The 18520-nt window shown below is 36.0% G+C and overlaps 1 protein-coding gene across 1 annotated transcript in view; it reads right to left on the reverse strand.

Moving 5' to 3' along the window:
* SEMA3C (semaphorin 3C) overlaps positions 1-18520 on the reverse strand; it is a gene marked incomplete at its 3' end in the record, with an annotated part of 165430 nt that overhangs the window by 25326 nt on the left and 121584 nt on the right. The gene's annotated exons all lie outside the window — the stretch shown is intronic.

Raw genomic sequence — 18520 nt, forward strand, 5'->3', positions numbered from 1 at the left:
ACCTTATATTTTGCACATTAATGATAGAGAAGAATGAATGCCCACCTGTCTTAAGTAAAAAGTTCTGAACCAAGTATATATTCTTGAAATATCATTGATAATTTTGGTCATTAATAGTATTACTTAATTCTCAAGAACAACATTAAAAAGTGATGCTCCCATCATTTTAATAACAAACAAATACTGATTTCATGATCTGAAGCAAGATTACTACATTACTACAAACAAAAGCTGCCATTTGCTCTATAGCTATGAGAGTTTAGATATGGTAAAATGTTCTGCTCACATTACAAAATCAAGTTCAAAAGAGAAACATAAATATGGTTGGTTTTACTTCAAGGAAGGATATTTTTTAAAGAATAATTGCACTATTTTACAAATTTATTTATCTTTTTAAGTGGTAAACTATAGGAAAAATTTTAAAATTAGATGGGACAAAAAAATCTAAAGCAAAATATATATAGTATTGGGGTTCCTGGAAACCCTTCTACCTCCAGGCTACACTCCCCGACACCTATTTTTTGTATTTTTATTTGGAAACAGGGTCTCTTAAGCCAGCAAGACTGGCTTTGAACCTGCGTGATCCTCCTGTCTCCGCCTCCCAAGCGCGGGGATTACAAGCGTGTGCCACCATGCCGGGCATAATCACACATCTTGATGAAGTTCAGGGTGATAGAGGCATACATGCACACAGCACTGATGAGCCCTCCCCCAGTTTCCACCCTACTATCTCTCTCCCCACCTTCCCATGCTCAGCACAGTGATTGGCTTGGATAAGGTTGAGATATTTCCCTCTTGAAATCTTCTTCCTCCCTCTTGTTTCCCTCAATTAGCTCCCCTCCTTCACTCCACTTCCGTTTCTCCGCCTTCGTGTAGAGTCCCTCCTGTGTCTCAATTTCTCCCTAGCTTCTCCATATGAGGGAGAACATCCAACCTTTCACTTTTTTGTGACTGACTGTCTTACTTAGCAGAATCTCCAGTTCCATCCATTTCCCTGCAAATGACATAATTTTGTTCTTCTTTATGGCTGGCTGAGTATAATTCCACTGTGTAATTCTGTAGTCTATTCATCTGTTAATAAACATCTTGGTTGGTTCAATTGTTTGGCAATTATGAATTGTGCAGCTATAAATAGATATGTATGCATTATTATAATAGTTCACATTATTATCTCGTTTCAGTTGTTTAGGGTACTCAGGAGTGGTATAGCTGGGTCATATGGTAGATTCATTTCCATTCTTCTGAAGATTCTTCACACTGTTTTCCAAAGTGATTGCACTAATTTCCAATCCCACCAGCAGTGTATGAGTTCCTACTTCTCCATATCCCCTCCAGTATTTATTATTGTTTGTGTGTTTAATGATTGCCATTCTAATTGGGGTTAGTTGAAATCTCAGGGAAGTTTTGATTTGCACCTGTCTGATTGCTAATGATGTTATACTACTGTACCAACTGCATAAATTTTGGTTCCAAAAACTAGTTGAGATTTAGCCATGTGAGGTTAAAGCAAGTATGTGAGTATGTATTTAATCATTAATATGGTTTCAATTGAAATTATTACTAAATTCTATCATAAATATCAAGTACTACTGTTTTAAATTATAATGATAATATTCATATAAAAATACATATATAATTTGTTAATATATTTTAAACAGATAATGCAGAATTTTAAAATTCTATTGAGAACTGTTAGTAAGAAAAGTTAGTTTGAAGCTGGGCGTGGTGATGCAGGCTTATAATCAAGCATGGTGGTGAAGTTTGGGAGACACTGAGATAGGAGAATCTTAGGTTCACAAACAACCTCTGCTACTTAGTAAACAGGGATGAATGTGGCTGGAGGTGTTCCCCAATTTTATTTTAGCAATTCATTACAATGAGCAGTGGAGATATCTTGAGAAATACAGCATACAGAAACAACAACCACAGTAACCACAATCGAATCAGAAAGCCATAAAACTATGAAGACAAAGCAAGATCTGTCTAGACACACACATGTCCCTGTTGAGTATTTGTTGAGTGAATTATTGGGCATAAAAAAGAGAGAAGAATCAGGAGGATGTGTGTAAAATATTTGTTTTAGATCAAGTTATCATACATGCCACATTTTTCAAAAACAAAACAAAACACAGAAGTCACAATATATTTTCATGACTTCCTGCTGTAGCCTGTGAGGATTACTACCACTCTTTGTGACAGCAGTGACTTTTTTCTTACCCAACAGAGACTGAGTAGAAGCTGGGTATCCCCAGAGTCCCGTGAAAAACAGCATGAAAAGATACTCTGATACCAAATACCTTCAAGGATAAAACTGTCTGCTCTAAAAAGAACTGAGTAATTTCCTTGATTTGCACATTACATATTATATACATATCATATTGTACCTCAAAAGCAAAATAAATTTTTACTTGTTAGTTTAAAGGGAAAAAAAACTAAGTGCCTCCAAATGAGACAACTTGCTTTTATTTTTTTAGCCTAATAACTTCCCTTGAGATAAAAAATTTATATGCTACTTTTTTTCTGAAAGGATCTACAACAAGGATATTTTATACATACCATTTATAAAATGTTGTACAAAGAAAAAACCTCAAAGATAATGTAAAACCTGTTTTGGACTCATTCACAATAAAAGGTAGAATACTATTTTTATTTACTATCTTTTTCTTCTTCTTGCCCATTTTTGGTACTGGAGATTGAACTGAAGGTTGTTCTATCTCTGAGCTATACCGCAGTCCTTTAACAGGGTCTCCCTAAATTGCTGACACTGTTCTCAAACCTATGATCCTCCTGTCTCAGCTTGCCAAGTACTGGGATTATAGGTATGACCCACAGTATCCCCATATAATTGCCTTTTCTTAATTTATTGTTTTTGTTTTGCTTGTTCTGACGAGTTCCCCACACAGGAGATACTTTGATGGGGTCCTTAGGCTACATTACTTCAGCAACTTAGTGAGACCCTGTTTCCAAATAAAATATAAAAAAGGTCTGGGAGTATAGCCTGGAGGTAGAAAGCCTCTGGGTTCCACCCCCAGTACCACCCCCCTCCCCCCAAAAAGTAAGTAGACTTGGTTTTATCCTCCATTCATTTTTACTCAGATTCAATAAGAAATCTTTGAGTGCCTTCAATTAGTAACACAATATAGATGCAAAGATAAATAGGCGCAGTGCTTAAGAGTTCAGTTTAGAATTTATTGTTTTTTGAGTAGTAAGTGTGTTTCCATTAAAATGCTAGTCATTGTGAGATATGCATTCCAGGATGGCCGTAAAACTCCCCATTCCTATGTCTACATAAAGCCATCTCTGTACTCTTTCGTTTGAAGATGATAATATAGTTATCAAATGTCTTCCTTCTAGGGGTGGTGAGAATGGTATTTTTTGAATGTACTCATAACTATAAATCCTTTTTATTGCTTTGTACAATTGAGATATGGCTCTCATACACTTGGGAAAAGTACCATGCTTATGATACAGTTACAGTGAAGCAAAGTCCTCTTTTCTCAAAGCCTCACTTGGCTCTTGTGTAAGATATTTTGTAATTGACATATCTGTTACTAAAGTAGACCCAGAATCAGTTCTTTCTCTTCTCTTTCTTCTTCTCCTCCTCCTCCTCCCCCCTTTTTTTAAAATTTTATGGTGCTGGGGTATGAACCCAGGAGCATTCTACTTCTAAGCTATACTCCCAGCCCTATTTTATTTTTTTATTTGAAAATAGGGCCTCACTAAGTTGCTGCAGCTGGCTTTAAACTTGCGATCTTCCTGTCTCAGCCTTCCAAGTACTGGTATTACAGATGTGTGTGGTATTACAGACGTGTGCCACCACTGCTTCTTTGATAACAATGCCTTGAGACACCACTGGAAACATCATGTCCCTCTTCCCCATCCTCCTTTCCCCCTCCCTCCCTCTTCCTCTTCCTCTTCTTTCTTATTCTTCCTTCTCCCTCTTTCTTTTCCTCCTTTTTCTCCTTTTTTGTGTGGTACTGAAGATTAAACTCAAAGGTGTTCTACATCTAAGCTATACCTATAGTCCTATTTTTTTTTTTTAAGGGTTTCACTGGCCTCAAACCTGTGATCCTCTTGTCTCAGCCTTTCAAGTACTAGAAATACAGGTGTGCACCACTAAGCCTGGCCCCTCTCTTGCATTTGTAGTTTACATGTAAGGGAATGATTTCTCTCTTTTCCAGCTCCACAGAGCCACAAATGACTTAGGCCTGTTTCATAAAAGCATCCCCGTGCCTTTCTGATTCACACAGAAGTGGGTCTAGAAACAAGTCAGGGACCCTTTCTGGGAATTAGGTACATGGGAATCATGTTATATGGAGAGCGTTAACGCCTTGCAAATCTGGAGGAGCTGAAGCCACACATACACAGATTCCATGGGTGAACTACCAATGCAGAGGTAAGATGAAAGATGGTACAATGAGTTCTGACAACATCAGTTCAGCACAATCCAACTCTGCCTGAGGCTGCCTTCTGTACTTCCCAAAGGGGGAGGAGGGCTGATGTGTTTGAGTAACCTGTGTGGTCATTTTCAGTTGATGTATTCTACTTAAATGAATAATACATGGAAATTTCTTAGGATGGTTTCTGGTACAAAGTATATTCTTGGTAAGTGAAAGTTAACTTTTAGTTTTAGCTCTCTTGCTTGCTAAGCTGTTGACTTTACTGAATCCACTTTCTTTTACTGAACCTCAATTTTCTCATTTATAAGATGCAAATAATAGATCACTGAATACATTAAAGCATTGATTTGAGAATAAACAAGACAAATTGTAGTGATTTACATAATGTTAACCTATTTACAAGGTAACACAGTAGACTCATTAATCCACATGAGATATTTTAATTTTCTTGTTCTATTAAATATTTTTAAAAAATTCTCCAGACAAGCTTCCCTTCTATCTTACTTATTTTATATGATCTAAGCTTTATTTTATTCGAAAAGGAGGGATTTTAGCAATAATCCTTAAAACCTTCCTCTGTCTCCAAGAGATCAGCTTGTCTTTATAGCACAGTAGGTGTTAGCTGTCTCAAACAAATGATCAAACATAGTTCATTACCCAGCAGGTTATTTGAATAATGATTTGTATATCTATCTCCTGGGTTGCATTTAAACTAATTCCTTGGAGGGTTTCCCTGGAAACTGATGAGCCTAACAGTGCTTGCCTCTGGATTTGGGGGAACACTGACTCCTTAATCACATCTTTTCAGTCCCTGCCCCCACTCCATTTGCTAACCTATAAAAGTATTCTAGTTAGTGCTAGTTTATAGGTGTGTGACCTGCACAGATGCATAGGCTCCGGTGCTTAGAAGAGTTGTACCTTTGTTTTAAAGCTCTATTGTTAAAGTCCTTGAAATTATTAATAATTTTCCCTCTGAATTTTCCCTCTGCACCGTGTTCTATAAATTACGTAGCCAGGTGTGATTCTAGCAGTTAGTAATTAGTAGCAATTTAGATGAAGTAAGAAGTAGCCTTATTCACATTAGTAAAGACAAACTACAAATCCCAGATCCCAGAGTCACATATTCGTCCCTTTCCTCCCTTTTCTCTGTCTTCACCAGTATTCCTAAATGTTAATTTAGGAAGCCAGCCCAGTGCATGCATTTAGATGTAGATTACTGTCAGACAATCAATTCTAGTATTAATTAAAGCAAGTACAATAAAAGATGAAAAGATAGAATTCATATTATTAAATAGCACTTCTTGCCTTATAATTTTTTCAGCCAATTTGTTTAGTTAAATAAACATAAGCCTAAAGGTAAAGAAAGAGCTGCAAATTCTTTGGCAGATATAGATAGAAAGAAAGTATGACTAGATATCATACATGGTTAGTTTCTAAATTAGATCTTAACAATTGGTTGTTTTATATCATTAGTTAAAATACCTATTCCAAATAGCTGTTGTTTCTATTTTAGATTACCATACTGCTGCTGTATTCTTTTAATAATAACTTTACTGTTTGAGAGTAAAACTGAATAGAGTTTATAAAACTTTTATTAATTTGGTGAATCTACTTTCAAAAGATGGCAATTCCACCCACGCATGCCTGCTATTATGGAATATATATATATGTATATGAATATTTCTAAACTTAAGCCATTTCTCACAGTTAGCAAGTTCGCACACAGTGAGCCTTGAATGGGCCATTTAAGAGCTGTGATGGTGACACCTTCCACTTCAGTCCTGGGGCAGTTAGACACCAGCCAGGGTGGGAAGGTGAAGACAGCAGCCTCTATGGCATCTCCAGAGCGTCTATGTGAGGGGAGACCTTTGAAAAGGCAGTATCAACTAAAGCTAACTACCCAAATCTTTCAAAGTATATTGAGGCTAGAGTCTGTAGGGGTCAAATTCATTTGAAAGTACTGGTTTACCTAAGTTAAACAAGTTCCTTTGCTGTAGAACCTTTTAGAAAGATTTGGATAGTTTTCTGCGCTGTAAGGAAAATATAGTATTTAATGAATTTCAAATTCTTTTGCCGATGCCATTAATTTCACTTGGCTCCTTAGCACCTCAAGTCATATTCAATTACACAAACAATTTTTCAATGTGTGGCTTTCACATTACCTCAAAGTCACCTAGGAGTTTACTAAAAAGGCCCAGCAAGTGCTGTGTACATATTTGCCACTATCACTTGAACTGCATTATGATTTAAAAATACAGATATTAATTTCTATGTCAGCTCCCAGACTTAGAATTTTTGGAAGTACAGCAAATTAATAGGCTTTATGGAGAAACCTATGTCTGCTCAAATATTTGAGAATTGCAAGAGGAAACCAGTAATCTATTGCATTTCTTGATAGCTTTCTATATTTATCAAAGAGGAAGCTATCAAATTTGTTATTTTCATATAAACTTGTTAAATTTTTTGTCTGAATGTAGGTAAAGTAATACATTTTGACTAATGTACTAAATAACTTCTTTGCAATGTAATAAAGCACCATGTAAAACTTCTAAGCAAAATTACAATGCAGAAGTTTCAAATATTTTTAAAGTATAGGTACATATGATATATAAAATTATAATAAAAATACTCAATCTGTAAATATTAAAATGAAGGGTCAAACTTAAAGTTGCTAAGAATATAAGGGATAAATATTTTAAACTCATTCAACTGAACTATCATAAGAAAACTATTAGCCATGATGGGGCAGCTGATTATGGATTATTTTCCTGCAGTAATCAGCTGTAATAGGGCACAAAATGCATGTACAACATGGAAACTCAGATCTACGGGCACTACAGGAGAAATGACCCTCTTTCCTGCTGGTTTGAAGATATACAGTTGGAACTGCTGTAGACATCTGCAGACATAATAAATGCAGGCATAAATACAAAGATGAAAGGTGACCCCTGCTCCTTCCTAAAGACAGACAAAATTCCAAAGAAGAAGCTGGAGCCCTTACCTAAGCCCACTCTACCACTGTATTTTCCAGTTTTGTGAACCAATAAGTCTCCTTTAATAAAATAAAAAACAACATTTCCAATAATCTAAGTGACAATAAAATAAAAGTATCCCTCTAAAAAGCCAAATACCTATTTGTAATATCTCACAGTATGCTAAAATATTAGGATTTAGAATATAAACCTGTATATGAGTAGGAAATTGCACTCTATCTTTAATGTTGGTCTACTCATAAACTTGTATCTGCAACTCAAAAGCTGTTTTTAAAAAATTATTATTATTATTATTATTATTATTATTATTATTATTATTAATTCTGTGGATGGCAAAATCTGTCCCTACTTGAACTAATTTGGTCATAAAACTTGACCTGCACCAGCATGACATATTTATGGTCTCTATTTATTACACTTGGTTTAAAGATTTCTCTGTTTCACTGTATAAGTACAGTGTGTTTTTATGGGTTGTGGCAAGGTTCTGCAAGCCTTCTTATATCTGTACACATCACCCTTTCCTACTCCAAACTTCTAAATTCTGAAACACATTTGGTTTCAAATAAGGAAATATAAAAAGCAATTGGTTTTCTTTCTCTTTCTCTTTTATTTATATCTATTTCCAATTTTTTTTACAATAAGTGTATGTAATTCAAGCAAAATAAAAATAACATTAGAGATATGGTTGTATAATGCTAAAGAGTGAGTGAAATCATGTTCTTGTTCTTAAGTAAAAATAATGTGCAAATCTTCAAAGCAGACTTATTTAAGCCTGCTTAAATATTAACTCAAGACGCCACTATTATGATTCCCCTACATCAGTTATGCTAGAATGGACACTAATAATTAGAACTGTTGCCCATGTGCCGAATACTGGGTGTGTGGGTGACTGTGCACTGCGATGGATCTTCTTTACAGTTAGCACTCGGTGAAAACAGTCATCAATAGTCCAGTTAATGGTAATTCCTGCATTGCTGCTGAGTAAATTACTCAATATGCATACATAAATATTCCACAAATCTTTGATTCATTCTTATTTTGCAGGTAGAAATAGTATAAACTTGATCAAAACCTGTGGCTCTATAAAGTATGGATTTTAAAATTGCATTTGCCTTACATATCTAATAAAGGTGTTCAAGATCAAAAAAGCAAGATCATGTGAAACTTCCTTGTAAACTCTCGAGGAAATTTAACAAATTTTACTCTTCACAATATGAAATCATCTTTCCTTATTCCTACTCTTCACCTGTTACATAAATTAACCGTATTTACTTTTCTTATATACAAAAGCTTTACTTTCATCTACAATTTCCAAAGTAAAGAAATACTTCCAAAATACAATCAGAATATTAACCTATGATATTTCATTAACACTCTCCCCTTTCTCTCTTCTTGCTTGCTTGCTTTCATCTTTTCTTGGTATACTGTCCACTCAAATTTAGGCGACACTGTAAACTAATGTCATGCATGTTTTCCATCTTTTGTTTTCTCTCATAAGAATGCAAGTTATATGAAAGGAGAAGAATTTTTGTGGCTTGCTCATTGCGTCTAGTGAATAGAACAGTATTAGTATACATAAGAGACATTGAAAATATTTAATAAATATATAGATAAATGTGGTATATCCATATGCAACTGTTGAACACATACTCATTACTGGGCAGTACACTCGGGTATTTTCTTTTTACATCCATTATCTCACTTAGCTTTTAAGACCATAAAGTAGGTGTAATTAAGAGAATAGGCTTAGAGATGTTATATAATCAAGGTCATGCATAAGATAAGTGATAGAAGGTAGAATTTAAACTTAGCACCTCTGAATGCCAAAACATGTTTCCTATTTTACCCTACACTTCATCCAGAAATCATAATGAAAAGTCATCCTAACAGGTTGTTCTGCATTTAACAAGGTTTTCAAGAAATCCAACCAAAATTAGACATGCTCATTATAAAGAAAATCTCTAAAAATTTTAATGACATACTGTCCTGCCACATGCTGACCTAGAATTTCACAGGTAAACACACACATGCCCGTGACCACTCCTGCTGTGGAAAGTCTCAGTTATGCTTTTATGTCAGTTAACTGAAAATACTTCAGGGAGAAGGTCAAAAGAGGTATCTTAAGACCAACAATTTTACTAAACTAGGAATCAGAAAATAAAAACTGACTAAATTATGGTTTGACTTAATTGAAGTATACCCACAAATTCAGAAAACAACATAATGTGATATTTTAAAAACTTGAGTTAATGCTTTATTTATTCAACTATGGTATCTGCCTTCATGAAAATAGCTGCCATTGCTAATATGTTGAAAGGGTGTTTAAATAAATTTATAATTAATACATTTGTGCATTCTGGTTTTAAACGCAAATTTTGTGAGCGTAAAGAAAACTTTATAATATTTTATCAACTCAGGTGATAATCCATCAACATATGTAATGCTTTAATTGTTTTCTGGTGACATAGCTAAATGATACTCAAACAGAGGCTAGGCAATCACTAAATTAGTGTTTCGGGATTTTGTAAATTACTGAAAATTATATATTGCAGTTTAGTATTTCTTATCCCATTACATCAAGAATTGCTTTTCTTTGGACTTCATTTCCTAACAAACTGACTTACATTGAACAATACAGGTATACTCTTAGATTTTACTGATCCTACAGAACTCAATGCAGCAACCAACTTTCCAAAACATGAAAAACTGGGGCCAACCCTTTCTAATTGTTTATTGTTTGGAAAAAAATACTCCTATGAGGTTAATGAATTGTATTATCTGTAATTAACCTGTTTCACTGAACTATTTTTAATAATAAAATAGACTGTCTACAGTATTTTTCAAAGTCTCAATCCCATACACAAATTAGTCTGGAGTATGTACCTTATGTTATTAATGCTGCATACAGAGGATCTTTCCCTTCTGCATTTGGTCATTTGCCAACCCACCATTTACCTGTCCTATTTCACCCTACATTCTCCCTTCTATTCACATCTTTCTGTTTCCATACGAAGGGGCTATTCTTTTCCAAATGTTGCTAGTGTCTAAGAGGACAGGATTATGAAAAGAGTCGTATATTATAAGATACAATGGTGCCACATCTGAGGAGCTTGCCCACTGCTTCTGACTGGCTGCTACTGCCTTTTCTCAAAGCCACCATGATGGTTTATTATTATTATTATTATTATTATTATTATTATTATTCTCCAGTTAATTTCAAGATCATATCTTCTCCATATCCTTGGAAAATCTTTATTTCTTCAGCTCTTAGATGAGTTCTCAGGGTAAAGTCACTATATTCATCGTCTCCTGGAGTGACCTCCAGCATTGTCATGGATTCAGCTAACACTCTCACTGCTAAGGACTCTCCTATCTCCATCTCCAGCACAGCCCTCTCTGCTGAAGTGTATCTGAAGTGACACCCTCTTTGACTTAACCATCTATGTAGCCCACCAAATCTTCAACCCAGCATGCGACAGGTTTGGGTTTAAATTTAATTACTGTTTCCAATAGTTTCACAATCCTAAACAATTTAATCTCTCAAAGCATCAGTTATATACCTCCAAATTGGGGAGAATGATTCTCACTGAGCTGATATAAGGTAATATATTTTAGGTGATTAATTCAATCTCTTGTGCACAATAGGTCAAAGGAAATGACAGTTGTGCCATTCAAACAAATTTATCACTTTCTAAACCTGCTTGATAATTTTATATTGTCTTGGTTAGCCAAGGTACTTATTTTATTTTATTTATCTATTTGTAAAAGTACAAATCCACAGGTCAAGCCACAAGTCAACTTCTTATCATCAGATCCTTTCCTCCTCCTAAATAACTCTTGAAATGAATAATTCCTTTCAGCCTTCTACTTCTAACTGCTGCCTGAATGTTCATCATTTCATGCATATGGGTTGTAAGTCTTTCTTCCTTTGTCTTTTTCTGTCTTTTCTCTGTGTGTTCTCCATATCACTTCCAAAGTGGTTTGGCTGAAATGTATGTGGGCAGTGGCTGAGAACTCTAAATTGGCCCCAGCAGAGTCACACCTTTATATAACTCTTCCTTTTGAGTACCTGTGATCTACTTCTAAACAATAGAAAATGCGAAGATCATGATTATGCTATGTTGTATGAGACCAGTCCTAATATATCAAAGGGAGAAACTCTGAAAGCCTTGAGGAAGCAGGCTGTTTTGAATAGCTAATGAAGAGATCCCTGTAACAGCAAAGGGTGGGTGTTTTTTAGGAGCCAAGAGCATTGTTTCTGTGACAGGAAGAAACCTTTTTTTTTTTTGCAGGTCTGGGGATGGAACCTAGAGCTACATCCCCTACCCTATTTTTATTCTTTATTTTGAAACAGGGTCTCACTAAGTTGCAGAGGGCCTCATTTAGTAGCTGAGGCTGTCCGTGAACCATGATCCTCTAGTCTCAGCCTCCCGAATGCTGGGATTACAAATGCGCACCACCACACCCGGCGTAAGAAACCATATTTTGCTAAAACTATGTAGTTTTTTTTTTTTTTTTTTTTTTTTTTTTTTGGTGGTACTGGGGTTCCTGGAAGCCCTGGCTACACTCCCAGACCTATTTTTTTATATATATTTTTATTTGGAAACAGGGTCTCCTAAGCCAGCGCGCATGGCTGGCTTCGAACCTGCGGATCCTCCTGTCTCTGCCTCCCAAGCGCGGGGATTACAAGCATGCGCCACCACACCTGGCTAAAACTATGTGATTTTGGATGGTAATGCTGAACTCCAAAAAGAATGTATCCTGGTCCACACTGATTACAACCTTGTGAGTCTCTGATCAGAAAGGCGGCTTAGCTATTCTCCACAGTGGCTATGGTATAATAAACGAATAAATGTGTTTTTATACCAGTGATATTGTTATGCAGCAACAAAATACCTAAAAAGTACCAGGCAGCCAGTCTAATGCTCAATAAATATTTACTGAATTGGATTAACTCTCCTTCACTGGTCCATAACATCCTTAAAAGAATATGATGCTGCTATACTTTGTATATCATAAGTCCTGGCATCCAATAAGCTCAGTAAATTCTAATGGTAAATAAATAGCATAGATGTGATGAACCACAATGGCAGTATACTGTGCTAATTGAGAAAAAAATAGAAAACATAACATACTATCATTTTGCATTAATGGGTTTTTTGAAAGTTTTAAAACATAAGAATTGATTAATCTTTATTTTAAGAATTCTTTAGAAGATAGTTGTGGTGGCTCATATTTGTAATCTCAGTACTTGAGAGGCTGGGATAGAAGGATTGTAGGTTCAAGTCTAGGTTTAATCTCAATTTAATGAGACTCTCAGCAACCTAGAAAGACCCTATTTTAAACCATAAAGGGGGCAGTGAAGGGTATCACTCAGAGGTAAAATGGCCACCCTTGAGTTCAATCTATAGTAATAGACACACACACACACACACACACACACACACACACACACACACACACACATATTTATAAAAGCAGCAGTTAAGCTACAATTCAAAAAGCAGGTTTATGAGTTTATACTGTTGCTATAAACAAATGATCATCAACATATAGTCTTCAAACAACACACATTTATTATCTTAGACATCTGGGCACTGAACGTCCAACACAGATCTCAGTGTGCTAAACTCAGTTTTGAGAAGTTGCATTCTTTTCTGGATATTTTAGAAAGACTCTGTTTCCCTGTGTCTTTTAGCTTTTAGAGGCCACCTACTTTACTTGGTAAATGAAAAGACAGCATCTATCCCCAAGCCTAGCAAAGCGTCACTTTTCTGACATCTTTTCCACCATCCTCTGACTGTAAGGAGTTACGTGATTAGATTGGGTATACACAGATAATTCAGGAAAATCTATCTCAAGGCCAGTAACAGCAGACATGTCTGAAAGTCCCTTTTGCCAATTAAGGTAACCTATCTGTAGGTTCAGAAAATTAGGAGGCAGAAATTTTTAAGGGTGTGTGTGTGTGTGTGTGTGTGTGTGTGTGTGTGTGTGTGTGTGTGTGATTATTCGGCTATCACAATATTGGAAGAGAAAAAATAAGTATAACTAAAGTAAAGCACACAGGATTTCAACACCACAGACTTACCTCAGAAATTCTAGCTGCAAATCTTTGTTCCAACTTATGCTACATTTCACATTCTAAAATGAAACATTTCCTTCCATTTTCTAGAACTTGAACTCTTCCCAGTTAAATATACTTTTTTTCTTTAAAGCTGGCTTTCCACACAAACCACTACCAGGGCTGACAGCTACAGACCTCCTACGGGTAGTCAGGTTGTCACACAGAGCAGGCCTGGCCTGGCCAGGCAGGAGGCCCTGAGTTCTTCTCACAGTGACAATGGCTGCCAAGAGGGCCTCAGGGAAACTTGGCAGCACATCAAGAACAAAAACATAGTGTGGCTATTTAGTCTTGACATGTAGATAATAGCCCTCATAAATTAATGTCTTCAGGTTGGAAATTTTCTTAGATTCATGTGAGTAGTGGGTTAAATAGAGACAGCACACAGGGGTGAGGTCTGACTGCATTGTTCTCAAGCCACTTAGAGAAACATCAGATATTCCCTAATCAAGGAGCCAATCATTGCATCTCTCCTCCTGCAGAGAGGGAAGGAGAGGAGAGGCACTGTGTCCTTGTGTGATATTCTGAAATCCTCCAAATACATGTCAGTTATGCAGGCAGACATTTCGGATATGGATGTAATACCTATTTTAAAACAAATTTTAAAAGTGCAAAAATTTTGAGACACATCTAAAGCTAAGGTGGAGTCCTATGCTATTTTTTTTTATTCTTCCACTTTCCTCCAAAATGTTTAGCTCCTTTATTTCTAAGTAAGGTATGAAAACAGCAAATTCAAAGGTGAAATTCTAGCTTGGTTGGTTAGTTTGCACCCAAAGGTCTAGTCTATTACAAGGCAAAGGTTGTCCAAGTCGTCTCTGTCGCCTTCTAAGATGAGTCTGGCTCACATGTAAGACTTGGTGACGACATGTGGAGGGGTCAAGTGAGTGATGTCACTCAGATGAAGGAATGCCAGGGCTAAGCTGCGTGTCAACACATCAGCACCATTACTGTGACATGTGTAGTTAAAACATTTAAATCACAGTAAAATGAGAAAATACAAATGAAATTCACTTCATTAGTGGGAAACAATGTAAAGTAGGAATGGCAAATGATATAGGAATTTGAAGAGGATAACTGTTTAGAATGTAAAGTCAGAAGGACTTGTAGTCTGCCTATATCATTTACTAAATATCCATGTGATCTTATCTGCGATTCCAGCTGATTACAACGGATGGTAGTAAGTGCAAATCATTTATTCACTCATTCATTCATTCAAATAAGTGACTGAGCAGTTATTTTGAATGATGCATTAATTTAGCGTCTGCAGCCATAGCAATAAATAAATCAGAAAGTAGTTCTGCCCCCACAGGGCTACATTCTTAAATTTCCTCAAAGGGTATTTACAGGGGCTGGAAGAGATAATTCACATAACATACCTTCAAAAGTTAGCATCATCATAACAACAAAATACTTCAAAAGCTTGAAAAATTGTACATATTTGCCTAAAGAGTAGAATAGTACATAAATACAGGGTAATTCAAACAGCCTAGCAATACTAGAGTTTATGAAACCATTTATGTACAACTTTACAACTTTACATTTCTAGAACGTAAAGTTTACGTTTCTGAAAAGTAGATTAAAAGAAAATAATTCTGATTTTTGGAATTTTTCAGCAACAAATCACACACTATAATTGTCTTTTTAAGGTAATAGTTAAATGAGAACATTTATGAGCTATCTTCTTTCTATGTTGTTGTTTTCTTTTCTCATGTTCCTTTTTGCTAATCTTCTATAAGATCAGGCCGTCATGACATCATGATTTGAAATTTTTCTTCTGTCAATTCAGCCATCATCTACTCTATTCTGCTAGTATGGTCTGCTGTGAAAATCTCTGCAGAATCTGTGGTAAACTCTCGGAAGTTTCTAGATTCTGCTTTGGAAACAAGTGACCTGCATATTATTAAAAACCAATGACTGCCGGGCGTGGTGGCGCACGCTTGTAATCCCCGCGCTTGGGAGCTGAGACAGGAGGATCGCGTAGGTTCGAAGCCAGCCTCAGCTACTTAGTGAGGCTCTCAGCAACTTAGTGAGACCCTGTTTCCAAATAAAATATAAAATGGGTCTGGGAGTATAGCCCGGAAGTAGAAAGCCTCTGGGTTCCACCCTCAGTACCAACAAAAACAACAACAAAAACAAACAAAAAAACAAACAGTGACTTACAAAGAGATTTGCTGCTTACTCCTAAGTGAAGGAGGAACCTAGACATCATCCTTCGAATTGGCACAAATTCCAACTGACCGTATTTTCTGAACTCAAATGCACCACTGGCCCACCTATCACATTTTACATAGAGTATTTTAGGGACTTCCTTAAAATCAGAATTCCTGGCTTCTCAGTTCACTAAATGTGCCATTCCTAAAGCTTCAACTGCCAGAACTGCTAGTTACCAGGAAGCCAGTTATCCTCTATGGCTGCAAGACAAGAGCTTTAAGGCTTTAGTCACATATGTGGCACACACTTCCAAACTCAACACTTTCAAAAGTCTCACTGGAGCCAAACTTCCAACTTAGTACTCACCCAGTTAAACAGAAGCAAATAAGAAGCCTGGAACAGTACACACTGAATTATACGAGTTTGGCAAAAGTCCCTGTGTATAGACCTTGCATTAAAAAATCATAATGACATTAAATCTTCCTAAACCTTTCACATTCATTCACTGGAATACTCTCATTCTTCCGTCAAAAACCACATGTCAGTATGATTCATGCTAAAAATAAAAATTTACAGAATGTTTCTGAACTTTACCAAGACACTTAAATATTTTTATACTCCAGAAGTAAAAGGAAAATCAGCAAAAATTGTTAACTGTTCAACATAGTCAGCTTTGAACAAATCACCTGGATGTACACAGTAGGTGGTAAAATTAAAATAGAAATTTTAATCATGTGAGAGCCCTGGTCTGCTGCTTTACAGTGTTACCTAAGGATTTAAAAGGACAGAAAGAGCAAATATGATCCACAAAACAAAGTGTATATATATATATATATATTTTTTTTTTTAACGCTTTTTCTTGTGGTTCTGGGGATGGAACCCAGGGGCAGTCTACCTCCCAGCTACACCCCCTGCCCTATTTTTTATTCTTTATTCTGAAACAGTGTCTCACTAAGTTGCAGAGGGCCTCACTAAAAGTAGCTGAGGCCATCCTCGAACCACGATCCTCCAATCTCAGCCTCCCAAATGCTGGGATTACTAGTGTATACCACCATGCCGGGCATATATATGTTTTTATAAACCATGGTATTTCTCAGAGTGTGTAGTAGAAGGAATGAGTGGAAAAATAATTAAGTATACTTGGCTTCCAGTTTAAATTTTAATAAAATAGTGAGGTATTTTTATTCAAGATGAAAGGAGGAATATTTATTTGGGGAAATGCTATAAATCTCCATATTACCTCTACATATTAGAAATAGCCTCTCTAAAAGGTTAAATTAATGGAAAATTTTCAACCACCTACCAAAACAGAAGCCAGTAAACTTTTTCCAAAAAGGTCAAGCAATGTATATTTTAGCCTTTGTAGGCTAAAGGTCTCCTATGGCAACTACTCAACTCTGCCATTATAGAACACAAGTAGCTACAGACTATTTGTAAATGAATGCATGTAGCTGTGTTCTAATAAACTTTTTGAACACTGCAATCTAGAGCTTTTTTAATTTCTTTATCATGAAATCTTTTACTTGGCTTATGTATCATATAGAACATGCAATGGACTACTAGGTTTGAGCCAAAGGTTATAACAAGGCTTAGGCTAGTTTTTGATAATGCAAACTGTTAAGAAATAATAGATAAGGGCACAAATTAGTTTTCCTCCCTCTCTTCCTCCCTCCTTCCCTTCCTTCCTACTTTTTTCCTTCTTTTTCAGTTGTTTGTTTATTTTGCTTGGCATCTGGTATCTGAGGCGGCCCAATGAGCCTGAAAGGCCAGATTATTAGCCTCTCAGACTCAGCTATAGTTATAGATTGTAATGATAATGAACTAATTATAACAGTTACCAGGAATTGAGCTCACATAACTAACTGTGGAGATTTTGTGAGCTACAAAATCATACATAAAATTTCTCTTGGATATATTTATATTATATTCTACTAACATTCCAATGAACAGTCACATACATTTTCCTTGTGGCATCTTCCTTGACAACTGATGTTTTCATTGAATTCCCTGAATGTCTCAAGATGATACAGAAGGAGAGAAGACATGACTGAAGCTTCCTTCATTGTAGCCAGATTGGAGCATCGTTATCTATTTATAACAGCGAAATGTCTCTCTCGATCTTGGGAATTTGGCAACATCCAAAAAAAAAAAAAATGCTATTCTTCTATTTAAATACATGAAACCAAGAAATCCTGAGATAATGACCTATGATTCTCCCAAAAGCCACTTCTGAAAAGACTAAATGGTTCCTGCTTAGCGGCAGACAATCCTCTTTTGTGATTAGAGCAATCCAAGAACTACTTGGGAAACAAATATTTTACATCAATACATTTGTCAATAGAGTTTCAGATAAACGGAAATCTCTGTTTAAAAAGTAGGGTGCAGTCTGGCATGACAGTGTGGTGAAGGGTCAATGGCTGAATTAGTCCCCATCTCTTCAGAAGGATGCTATTGGCAAAGACATGGCCATGGCATGCATTTTCCTATGAGGACAGATTTCTCAAGACACTTATGAGGCTTTGTAAGCAATCATTACTGAAGTTTCCCACCATAATTAAAACCATGTGTCTGAATGCTGTTTTTGAAAATGACACAAGTGTTTAAAAACCAACATAAAAAAAATCTATGTAAAGGTGCCAGGAACTTATGTGGTAAGAAAAGCCAAAGATTTTGTGCAAAAGCATGCTTCTTGCTGTCTTCTATCTGAATAAACACTGCTGAGCAGTTTTAAAACCCTTGAGAATACCATCCACGAATCTACATACCTTATGTAGATTTTCATGAAAAAAGCAATTTGTGCCATCAAGTCCTTTAAGACAAGCTTAAAAAAAATCACCCCCCCCCAAGGTAATAGA

The sequence above is a fragment of the Muscardinus avellanarius genome (genome assembly GCF_963383645.1).
Source record: "Muscardinus avellanarius genome assembly, chromosome: 9".
NCBI lineage: Eukaryota > Metazoa > Chordata > Mammalia > Rodentia > Gliridae > Muscardinus > Muscardinus avellanarius.